The sequence below is a fragment of the Anomaloglossus baeobatrachus genome, chromosome 6 (assembly GCF_048569485.1).
Source record: "Anomaloglossus baeobatrachus isolate aAnoBae1 chromosome 6, aAnoBae1.hap1, whole genome shotgun sequence".
In the NCBI taxonomy this organism is placed as follows: Eukaryota; Metazoa; Chordata; class Amphibia; order Anura; family Aromobatidae; genus Anomaloglossus; species Anomaloglossus baeobatrachus.
This window is the reverse complement of record NC_134358.1, coordinates 508,501,534-508,513,692: the sequence shown is the minus strand read 5'-3', so window position 1 is coordinate 508,513,692 and position 12,159 is coordinate 508,501,534. Positions and strand designations below refer to the sequence as shown.

At 47.8% G+C, this 12,159-nt stretch overlaps 1 long non-coding RNA gene across 1 annotated transcript in view; it reads right to left on the bottom strand.

Annotated features, from left to right (window-relative positions):
* Positions 1 to 8,549: 8,549 nt before the first annotated feature.
* Positions 8,550 to 12,159, bottom strand: part of LOC142244516 (uncharacterized) — a 16,045-nt gene continuing 12,435 nt past the window's right edge. The window contains exon 4 of the long non-coding RNA XR_012724563.1: positions 8,550 to 8,606. This is a non-coding gene — a long non-coding RNA (uncharacterized LOC142244516). The remainder of the gene's footprint in view (positions 8,607 to 12,159) is intronic.

Below are 12,159 nucleotides of genomic sequence, written 5' to 3'. Positions count from 1 at the left end.
TACTTAAAATATCAGAAAATATCATCTATATGGTGTGTCTCCTAAATAGATGCAATGAGTTAAAGGGAAATTATCAGTTGAATCAACCCTCCTAAGTCATCTATATGGGCAAGTACATCATAGGAAGCTGAAAAAAATTATACCTTGATATCTGCGATCCAATATCTTATTCCAGAGAAGTCCACATTTCTCTTAATATGTCAATAAGCTGTTAATATCTATGGGCTGGACACAGATCTCTATTCAGAGCTTATTTTCAATAAAAGGAGGAGCTACCAGTGTGAGACATGTATCTTAGGAAAGCAGACTTTCAGTCATTACATGTCTCACACCAGTAACACCGCATTTTATTTAAATTAAGCTCTGCAGGTAGAGTCTCTGGGAGATCTGTGTCCAACCCAAAGATATTAAGAGCTTATTTACATATTAAGCAAACGTGGCTTTCTCTGGAATAAGATTGAAATGTAAAGTGCTGTGGACTATGATGGCGCTATAGAAAGAAAAATTATTATTATTGTTAGAATAAGACATCAGATCGCAGATATTACGGTATCATTTTATTCAGCTTCTTATGACCTACATGCCCGTATAGGTTTAGATGAACATTCGCGCGCGGAATTCATGAAATCACATCCACTTTGCTTGGACATTTAGGCCGTGATCACATGTAACATAAATGCTGCGTTTTTTCCTGCTTGCTTTTTTGCACAAAAATTCTGCTTTGTTTAGCCGTCCAAGAATAAGTGGATGTGATTCAATGAAAACCTCACCCAGTGTCCGTCTAAAGACGCCGCTGAACTGTGCGGTTTTGGTGCTTTTTTTCTCTAGAGGCTTCAATGTGGAACCTAAAAGGCATGGAAAAAACTGCAGTTACTTTTTTACTGCAGAATCAAAGCTTTTCTGTACTATAAAAACAGTTAAAAACGCGGCTTCACATCTGCACCTAAAACGCATCAAATAAGAAGGAAAAGCATAAAAAATGCAGCAATAATGCAATGACCGTCCTAGTGACTTACCTGATGGACTCCGTGCTCGGCCAGGCTTCCTTTACTTCTCTTGGCCTATATGGAAATGTAGCTTTTGTTAGAGCCAGTGACACTTACAGAAAGCCCCATGTATATAGTGCGTCTCGTTAATAAATGCAATGACCATTCTAGTGACTTACCTGATGGACTCCGTGCTCGGCCAGGCTTCCTTTACTTCTCTTGGCCTATATGGAAATGTAGCTTTTGTTAGAGTCAGTAACACTTACAGAAAGCCCCATGTATATAGAGCGTCTCGTTAATAAATGCAATGACCATTCTAGTGACTTACCTGATGGACTCCGTGCTCGGCCAGGCTTCCTTTACTTCTCTTGGCCTATATGGAAATGTAGCTTTTGTTAGAGTCAGTAACACTTACAGAAAGCCCCATGTATATAGAGCGTCTCGTTAATAAATGCTATGACAATTAGTGTAACTAAAGGGGGCTTACACAGATAAAAAATGCAGTACATTACACATCCACATCTGTATACACCCTATACTGTATATCTCACTATCTCTTTACTTACAGTCTGATGTTGTCGTCCTTGATGTTATCTTCCCTGATGTTATCCTCCTTGATGTTATCTTCCTTGATGTTATCTTCCTTGATGTTATCCTCCTTGATGTTATCCTCCTTGATTTTATCCTCCCTGATGTTATCCTCCTTGATTTTAGCCTCCCTGATGTTATCCTCCTTGATTTTATCCTCCTTGATGTTATCTTCCCTGATGTTATCCTCCTTGATTTTATCCTCCTTGATGTTATCCTCCTTGATTTTATCCTCCTTGATTTTATCCTCCCTGATGTTATCCTCCTTGATTTTATCCTCCCTGATGTTATCCTCCTTGATTTTATCCTCTCTGATGTTATCCTCCTTGATTTTATCCTCCCTGATATTTTCCTCCTTGATGTTTTCCTCGCTAATGTCTTTGATGGTGATCTTCTCTTGTGTTTCTTCTATATCTTCTGTCTCCTCAGCACTAAAAAACATAATCCATTATAAGAGAGGGTTAGAGCGTGTACACACATTGCAATTATGGTGCGTTTATTGTAATGGTCTTTGCTGTGATTTTGGAAAAACATAACGAGAAATATGCCTTAATTGAGTAATGTGAACCCACCCTAGTGGAGATAAATCCACCATTCATGAGCAGGAGAAATTTTTCTGAGGAATTTAGAATTCTATAGGACAGCGCACAGCTCTGCACAGCTCCAGCAGGTGGCGCTGCTGAGCCCAAGAACGCGGCCTCTTGTATTGTGAATAGTGGACAGATCAGCGCCGCTCCGCGTTTTTTTTATTTTACCTGCTTTTTTCAGGCTCCATCTAGAAGCTTATAGAGAAAATAAGCACCAAAACCGCACAGTTCAGCGGCGTCTTTTGATGAACATTCAGGGGAAAATTCATGAAATCACATCCATTTTGCTTGGACATTTAGGCCGTGTTCACATGTAGCATAAATGCTGCAAACCTCACCCAGTGTCCGTCTAAAGACGCCGCTGAACTGTGCGGTTTTGGTGCTTTTTTTCTCTAGAGGCTTCAATATGGAGCCTAAAATGCATGGAAAAAATTGCAGCTACTTTTTTACTGCAGAATCAAAGCTTTTGTGTACTATAAAACACTTAAAAAAGCGGCTTCACATCTGCACAAAAAAAATCAAATAATGGGGAAAAAGCATAAAAAATGCATCAGTAAATGAAGTGACAGTCCTAGTGACTTACCTGATGGACTCCGTGCTCGACCAGGCTTCCTTTACATCTCTCGTTGGCCTATATGAAAATGTAGCTTTTGTTAGAGTTAGTGACACTTACAGAAAGCCCCATGTATATAGAGCGTCTCGTTAATAAATGCTATGACAATTAGTGTAACTCAGGGCAGCAGCTATAGGGAGTAATTAGGAAGAAACGACCGGCACCAGACTCCATAGTGTGTGGATGGAATAAGGGTATGTGCGCACGTTGCTTTTTACCTGCTTTTTACCTGCTTTTTTGCTGCTTTTTCTTCTGCGCTGTTTAATGCCAAAATGGATGTGTTCTTCTATTCAAGCAAAGTCTATGGGAATTTGGGTTTCTTCTCCGCACTATGTTGTTCAAAATGCTGCCTTTTTGTGGCAGAACTTTGGTCAAAAACTCAGCTTTGCAGTGCAAAACCCAAATGGCAAAAACAATTGACATGTTGCTTCTTTGAAAAGCTGAGTTTTTGACCAAAGTTCTGCCACAAAAAGGCAGCATTTTGAACAACATAGTGTGAACAAGAAACCCAAATTCCCATAGACTTTGCTTGAATAGAAGAACACATCCATTTTGGCATTAAACAGCGCAGAAGAAAAAGCAGCAAAAAAGCAGGTAAAAAGCAGGTAAAAAGCAACGTGCGCACATACCCTAAGATGTAAGTGTTATGGTGTCTGTGCTGTCATTTGTTTGGGTTTTGTAAAGCAGAGATTGTACCAGTGCGCGGAGGCCGGGGAGAAACGACCATTTACACATAGCTATAGGGAGTGCAGGGGTCGCAGTCACATCGGGATCTGTTGCCATCGGGGGCTAAAAGCCCCTCTACCACATATCAATTCATCAGTATAACAGGTAGTTTGGGACCTCAGATGTTAAAGTTACTCCACTGTTTGTAGCTATGTCTAAAGCCTGCTTTACACGTTGCAATTTCGCATACGATATCATATGCGATTTGCAACGCCCCCATCGTATGTCTGGCACGTTCAATTTGTTGAACGTGCCGCACAAACGATTAACCCCCGTCACACGTACTTACCCGTCCATACGACCTCGATGTGGGCGGCGAACATCCACTTCCTGGAGTGGGAGGGACGTTCGGCGTGACATCGACGTCACGCGGCAGCCGGCCAATAGATGCGGAGGGGCGGAGATGAGCGGGACGTAAACATCCCGCCCACCTCCTTCCTTCCGCATTGGCGGCTGGAGCCGCGAGACGCAGGTAAGATCTGTTCAATGTTCCCGGGGAGTCACACACTGCGATGTGTGCTGCCTCGGGAACATTGCACAACCGCACATTCAATTCATGAGGAATGAACGTCGTGTATGCGATGAACGTACTTTCGTTCAATCGCAATCCCACGTACCTGTCGCACACTACAATGTACCTTACGATGCCGGATGTGCGTCAATTATGACGTGACCCCGCCGACACATTGTAAGATATATTGTAGTATGTAAAGCCGGCTTTAAGGCCGCTTTACACGCTACGACATCACTAAAGCGATGTCGTTGGGGTCACAGAATTTGTGACGCACATCCGGCCGCGTTAGCGATGACGTTGCGTGTGACACCTATGAGCGATTTTGAATCGTCGCAAAAACGTGCAAAATCGCTAATCGGTGACATGCCCCCTATTCCCAATTATCGTTGCTGCTGCAGGTACGATGTTGTTCGTCGTTCCTGCAGCACACATCGCTACATGTGACGCCGCAGAAACGAGGAACTTCACCTTACCTGCGGCCGCCGGCAATGAGGAAGGAAGGAGGTGGGCGGGATGTTACGTCCCGCTCATCTCGGCCCCTCCGCTTCTATTGGCCGGCCGCTTAGTGATGTCGCGGTGATGGCGAACGCACCTCCCCCTTGAGGGAGGGATTGTTCGGCAGTCACAGCGACGTCGCTGAACAGGTATGTGCGTGTGACGCTGCTGTAGCGATAATGCGGGCGGGTGCTATCGCGCTCGATATCGCTAGCAATTGCTAGCGATGTCGCAGCGTGTAAAGTACCTCTTACAGTGAAAAATTACTGAGGACTTCAACCATTGAAGGTCGTGGATTACTTACGGCAGTCTCTCTCTTCTTTCTCTTGCGATCTGCACAGACTTTCCAAAGCGCCTGTGTGACGCCCTGGACCCCAGGGGTCACAGAATAACATCACATACACACACACCCCCTTCCCTGGTCAGGAACACCCGTCAAACAAAACCCTTGTTGCCTCCCTCCAGGGTCTGATGTCCACACCAGGTGGGGCGGAGCCAGGCGGTTGGTCCCACCCACTGAGGAGTTCACAGTCCTGGAGGCGGGAAAGAGCAGTTAGTTGAGTTTTTGGAGAGTTGAAGTGGAGAAGTGGGGAGAGAGAGACTGTGTGTGTCTGTGTTGAAGCCCAGGCACCATCAGCAAGGTCGGCAGACGGTGGTGGCCGTCTGCAGGAGTTGGTGGAGGTCTGCGGAACCATAGGACCAGGGTCGGGCGTTGGCCCGCCGGTACCGAACCGGGCAGTGGATCAAAGCCAAGCACCAAGGCAGGGTACTCAGACCCCGACTAGGCTCGGAAGCCGCCGTAACGGTCAAATTACCTGATTGCGGTCTGGACCTCAGAGGTTCATTCCCAACCAAGTCCCGTCAGAAGGCAACAGCCCAACCCGTCCCGCCAACGGCCAGAGATCCAAGGGCCAGCGCCTGCGGGCAAAACGGGCTCTCCCGACACGTACAAGCCGGGGAGCGGACCACCCGTGGGAATCCATAGGGGTCAAACACTTACATACAGGTGCAGGGAAAGACAGCCACCATCAACCCGTCGGGGGAGTGAAGACACCGCAGCCGACTGCGGGCCCCGTCCATCCAGCCGTTTGGTTTACCAGAGACTCGGTCCTTGACTACCTGAGTGAGTACACCAGTGCCACCTGGCATAGCGCTGCACAGTAACGCTGCCCCGCATCCACGCTGCCTCCCCGCATCAGCACCTGCACCTATCCCCTGCAGCACGCTCCCTCCTACTGGACCCCGGGACAACAGCCCCTACCCACGGAGGGGCCAAAACCTCAGCTGCTCTCTGCCATCGCTCCCGGGAAACCCCGTCACCAGCAGCGGTGGTGCTTATCCTCACCACAACCCCATGGGTGGCTTCACAACCGACATCCCACCACCAAACCTCCCCTTTTCACTCGTGGGCGAGGAGGCGCTGCTCGAGTCTCCGGGTCCGGCCCCGTGCTCAAGCCACTGAGGAGCAGAAGCACTGGACCCGAGCGCCAGAGATCCCCCAGGCGAGCGGCGTTCCCAAAACCCCTCCGCCCACGACACCTGAAATAACAAATGCCGATCTGGTTAGTAAAATTGATGCTTAGAAAGTCTCCGGAGAAAGTTACTTGACTGAACACAACTGCTATAGATGTGTCTCTGGGTAACTTTTTCCTGGAGTCTCCGGATGTTGAATGTCGGCGAGTACGTGATATTCTCACCATCTCTCTACTTACATTCTGGTCTCCTTCCTGGCCGGTCTCATGTGGATTGTCTCCTCACCGTCCTCTTCTCCTTCCTCTTCCTCACTAATAGACACATAACATAGACTCTATATAACGACTCTCAGAAACTCCCATTCTTATAATTACGCATTTTATATGATACACTTTTCTGAAAAGTTCTGCATTTCTATCCGTCATCCCTGTTATCCTGCAGATACCAACCAATAGCATAATGGAGGCTGCCTTTCAGGGCCGGACTGGCCATCAGGTAATTCTGTCAAATACCAGATGGGCCAGTCCTGGCGTGTGCAGCATCAATTGCAACTCTATTAGCAGTACCGACATCTTCAGGATGCCCAAAAGTATGACGGTCCTGCCACATTGTCCTCAACAGAGGAGTGTGGGAACATCATTCTGTATGGGGGGCATCATACTCTATGGGAACCATGGAAAATTGGCAAATAACTGTGTAGGTGCTGCAATACTATAAGGAGGCACAGTAGGGGGGTTATAAGAAGACGCACTGGGGAAATATCATTATAAGAACACAGGAGGAATTATTATTATTATTATTAATATTATTATTATTATTAATAAAACAATGCACAGGATTGTTTGTATTATTAGAAGTAGGTCTGTGATCATTATTATAAGGGGTCATGGGGAGAATTATTAAAGGCGGCACAAAGCAATTAGTATTATAAGGAGGCACAGGGTTCCACTCTACCCCCGTCTTATAGTCACCTTCCAACGTTTTAATACTTTACCGACGCCACACCAGTCCACGGAGCCATCTTGTGCCCATAGCTTCTCACTAGCTGGAAGTCAGAAGCTACATCACAGGCATCTATGAGAGCCAGAACGAGGCCAGAAAGAGGCTCCCATAGAGATGCATTGAAGAGTGCCCTCCAGGTCACCGGCAGGTCACTTTTTAGAGTAGAACGACTGAAGCACCAGTGGAAAAGGATGAAGGCGACGAAAGGTGAGGATAAGACAGGGCTCAGGGGACTTAGATTGAAAGCACGCTCCACAAGATGGAGGAGGCACCGTACCGAGACCAGCGACACCCATTGGACAAGACTGCCCCCTAGGTGAGTATTATAAAGCAGTTTTTTACATTATACAGAGAGACCTAGGCTCTTATATACAGTATTCTTGAGTGCTGTATAAAAGGGCTCACTGATGGGGGTCATAACCCATAAGAGAAAAACCTGGTGACAGGTTCCCTTTAATAATGAATAGTTACTTATCTGAAAAAATGGGGTTCAGAAATTAGATACTCTGAATGGTGTATCTAGGGACTACCATTCAAGGTATCTAATTTCTGAACCCCGTTTTTCAGATAAGTAACTATTTATTATTAAGGGCATAACTTGTTGAGGTTATACTTGTCTGGGTGTAATTACTGGTCCTGTATTATTGTTATTTCTAATAATTGTTGGGGCACTTCACATTGGGGTGAATTGTAGGGATTCCCGACAGTGAATGGGGGTGTCACAAACCTAGGGTACCCTCCATTTCTAGGTAGGGATATGTATAGGTCTTCTAGGGTCAGTTTATTCCCTTTCTATTGGGTATGTAATTATTGTTGTGATTTTCAGCAGTCTTTGTCACCTGCCCTCACTACTAGGGTTTGTTGGTCATCTGACTTTCACAGACAATTATTAAAAGTTAATTTTTATTGGGGTTCTTTCTATTCGTGGTTTTCTTTTACAATTGTGCCCCTTTATTATCAGCTGTGGCTTTGTTTTTTCTTGTCTGTTATATTGCAATATTAATATTATGAAATCTTGTATAGCGGTATTATTAGAAATATAGGTGGTAGTAATCCTTAATTTCCCACAGGCAGAGTAATTGAAGCATTAAAGACCCCAATCTGTGGAAGAGGACAGAGACGGCATGGGCCTGTGTGCTTTTAAATGCCAGGGCTGAATTATAGCTCCAGTCGCTGCCATGTGCGGTGGACTGTGTGTGGAAGATATACAGTATATGGTTTCATAAAACTCCCAGGCATGCTCCATAAAAAGTGCTCTAAGAAAAAGCGTCCATATTACTCACAGCAACCAATCAGATTAACTCTCTCATTTTAAAGGAATCTGGAATGCTGCAATCTGTATTCTGATTGGCTGTGATGGCCCACAATGAGACTGTCTTCAGAGAAGTGTTTATACATGAGTGGCCCTGTGTCTGCTGATGGCGGCTCAGTGACTTTGTGGTGTGTGACATCCTCATAAATCTCCTACTCTTATTACATCATTTTCCCTTATAGATACATTGATTTTGGAAATAGGTTATATTGGGGACCCTCTTACAATATTTCTGTTTATTACACCAACTTACGTTATTGTCTCCAGAGAAGGACGGCGGGACCTTTTCCATTTCCGATATCTATTACGCCTATAATAGAACACACAGCTCTTGTTAGAATCACTAACACCTTGGCTCATATGAAGACTCTAGAAATATTCTCTATATAACATGTCTGTCAGATAACAGCATGGACATAACCTCCAGAATCTATACAGCGCTACACTCACATAGATTGTACTGCACAGGATGAATGTCCTTTATTCTAGAACTCCAAGACAACAGTTGGTCGTGCAGAAATCAGGGTAAATTTACAGCATTACTGTATTTCACTCATGACCTCATTATCTTATGACGTAAAGGGATGAGCAACAGTATGACGAATTCAACGTGGTCTCAATTCTCTATTAATTAAATGTAAGGCTAAGTTCACATTTCCGTTGATTTGTATCAGTCACATGCGTCGCTTGACGCATGTGACTGATGCGCTGTTCAACGCTGTACAACGGATGACAAAGAACAGAATTCTTTGTCGGATTCCGTTGTGTGCGGGGGGCGGAGTTCTGGGGCAGAGCCGAGCGGGGGGCGGGGCCAGGCGCTGAGGATGTCAGTGGAAGTGCTGCGGTCTGCATGGCTGGGGACAGGTGAGTGTATCTGTGAGTGAGTGTGTGTATGTGCATGTATGTATGTATGTATGTATGTATGTATGTATGTATGTATGTATGTATGTGTGTGCACATGCAAAGTGCGGGAGGGGGCGGAGCCGAGCGGGGGGCGGGGCCAGGCGCTGAGGATGTCAGTAGAAGTGCTGCGGTCTGCATGGCTGGGGACAGGTGAGTGTATGTGTGAGTGAGTGTGTGTATGTGCATGTATGTATGTATGTATGTGTGTGTGTGCACATGCAAAGTGCGGGAGGTGGGCGGAGCCGAGCAGGGGGCGGGGCCAGACGAGGGTGTCAGTGCTTGTCTGCATGGCTGGGGACAGGTGTGTGTGTGTGTGTGTGTGTACATACATGTGCGGAGTGCGGGAGGGGGCGGGGCCGAGCGGGGAAGTGTCGGCCTCCCTGCACACGTAACCAGCCTAAATATCGGGTAACAGCAAAGCACCCGATGTTTACCTTGGTTACCCGATATTTACCTTGGTTACGGGCCTACACCGCTTAGCGCTGGCTCCTTGCACCGTAACCAGGGTAAATATCGGGTAACCAACCAAAGCTGGTGACGTGTGCAGGGAGCCAGAGAGCATGCGCAGCGAAATCCGACGGATCTCGCTGCTCAAAAAACGTTACATGCTGCGTTCCTCCCGCCCGGCGGTCAGTCGTTCCACGACTGATCAGTCGGGCGGAGGGTGCAACGCAGCATCATCAGTCACAATCCGCTGCTCATACAAGTCTATGGGAGCAGCGGAATCCGCTAAACGGATTCCGCTGTTTACAAGAGCAGCGGATTGTGACTGATAGATTTTAGCGGAAATGTGAACTTAGCCTTATACTTCATATGGATAAATGCCCATAAGTGAAGGCAGCAATGCCATGATGCCATCACTATGTAGTCCACCCCTTATTGTTACAGAGGGGTGGGATTCAGCCGGCACTTACTGGTTGTTAAAATGACTGCCAGTTGCCCGAAACAGCAAAAAGCAGTGCACCGATCCAGTGCTGAAGACCGGGGACCCACCAGTGTCAACTGAATGTGCATTCTTGGACACACATTCAGTTGAAATGGATTGCAGTGCAAAACAAGCACCAGCTTCATGCAAAGCAATAGTTAAAATGGCCACTGGCTTATCAGAGGCCGGCAGCTGACGTTGGCATGCACATCGCCGACACATGGCGTTAACCACATTGCACATAGAGCAAAAACAGGCACTGTGAATGAGAAGAGACGTAACAAGAATCTTTATTTTTTTTTGTTGCAAAATAGTGGACCAGGATTGAAGACAAAAATAACAGGACTGAGGACATACAGGAGGAAATGGGGGACATACGGGTCCCTAAAGAAGCATATATGGGGACCAGGATGGGACACATAAGGCTCCAGGATAAGGGACATATGGTCTAGGAATGGGGGACATTTGGATCCAGGATGGAGGACATAAGAGCCAAAGATGGGGCACATAAAGGCCCAAGGTAAGGGACATATGGGTGTAAGATTGGGGAAATACAGGCCCAGGATGGAGGACTTGGGGAACAAGGATGGAGGACATAAGAGGCAAGAAGATGGGCCCAGGATGGAGGACTTGGGGGCCAAAATTGGGAACATAGGGGACAAGGATGGAGGACATTGGGGACCATGATAGGGAATATAAAGGGACAGAATAAGGGACATAGGTGTCACGCTCCCCGTGTCCCAGCACCACTCCTTACCCACTGATCCAGTCCACGTGTCCACCGGTCATGGCTGCCGCTCCCGCTCTTGCTCCCCAGACTCCTGTTCCTGGTCTCAGGAGTCTGATTCTGACTAATGTTCTGTATAGGACCGGGCCGCGCCCACTCACCTGGTCTTATAGCCCCAGCACTGCTGCAACAGGAAATGACCTGAGGCTGTGCTGAGTATATAAGACTGGCCTCTCCATGTGGGCGGCGCCTGATCATCGCTTGTGTTTCTATGCCTTGTCTTGTGAGCTAAGTGCTCAGGTCTTTGTTCCTGTTTCCTATTACTGCCTTAAAGTACGCAGTGACCTTAGTGACCTGGTCCTGTCTTTCCTTCCTGATACCTGCACCCGTTCCTGCCACGTTAGTGCTCCAGCTACCGTGTACTCTGCCCTCCAGGTGGGGTGCTCGGTCCAGTGGATCCACCTCCTGGGCCTACCAGTCCTCCCCGGCCCTCACAGTATGATCAGGCCATGGATCCCGCTGGAGCACAGGCCATGGATCCCGCTGAGACACAGAAATCAGAGCTGGCTGAGCTGCGCCAGGAGCTGGCGCAACAGCGTGAAACCCTGAACCGGATGCTGAAATTCCTGGCGTCCGTGGACCACCGGTTATATACGCTGCAGACCGCCGCCTCGTCTGAGTCCACGCAGCAACCAGTCTCCAGGTCCGAACCAGTTTCCTCCACGGCCTCGCAACTTCGCCTCACTGCTCCGCCTCGCTATGCAGGGGATCCCAAGTCCTGCCGCGGTTTCCTGAACCAGTGCTCCCTGCACTTCCAGTTGCTCCCGCACTTGTTTGCCTCAGACCAGGCCAAGGTGGCATTCCTGATGTCACACCTGGAAGGCGAAGCCCTGGCCTGGATTAACCCCCTGTGGGAAAATGAGGACCCGATGATCACCGACATCCAGGAGTTCCTGCAAGCTTTCCGAAGTACCTTCGATGAGCCCGGACGAACTACCGCAGTGACCTCTTCGCTTCTCCGGCTACGCCAAGGGACCCTGACCGTCGGCCAATACGCCATCCAGTTCCGCACGCTCGCCTCTGAGCTGGGCTGGAACAATGAGGCCTTGACGGCGGCCTTTTGGGAAGGTCTCTCTGGCCGCATCAAAGACGAACTAGCCGGTCGTGACGTTCCACGAACCTTGGACGCTTTGATTTCCCTGGCCACTCGGATTGACCTCCGTTTTCAGGCGCGTGCCCAGGAGGTAGGAGAAGCGACCACCTCGCCACATCTTGCCCCCACAGAGGTCTGCCGCTCCCTCGTCCCTG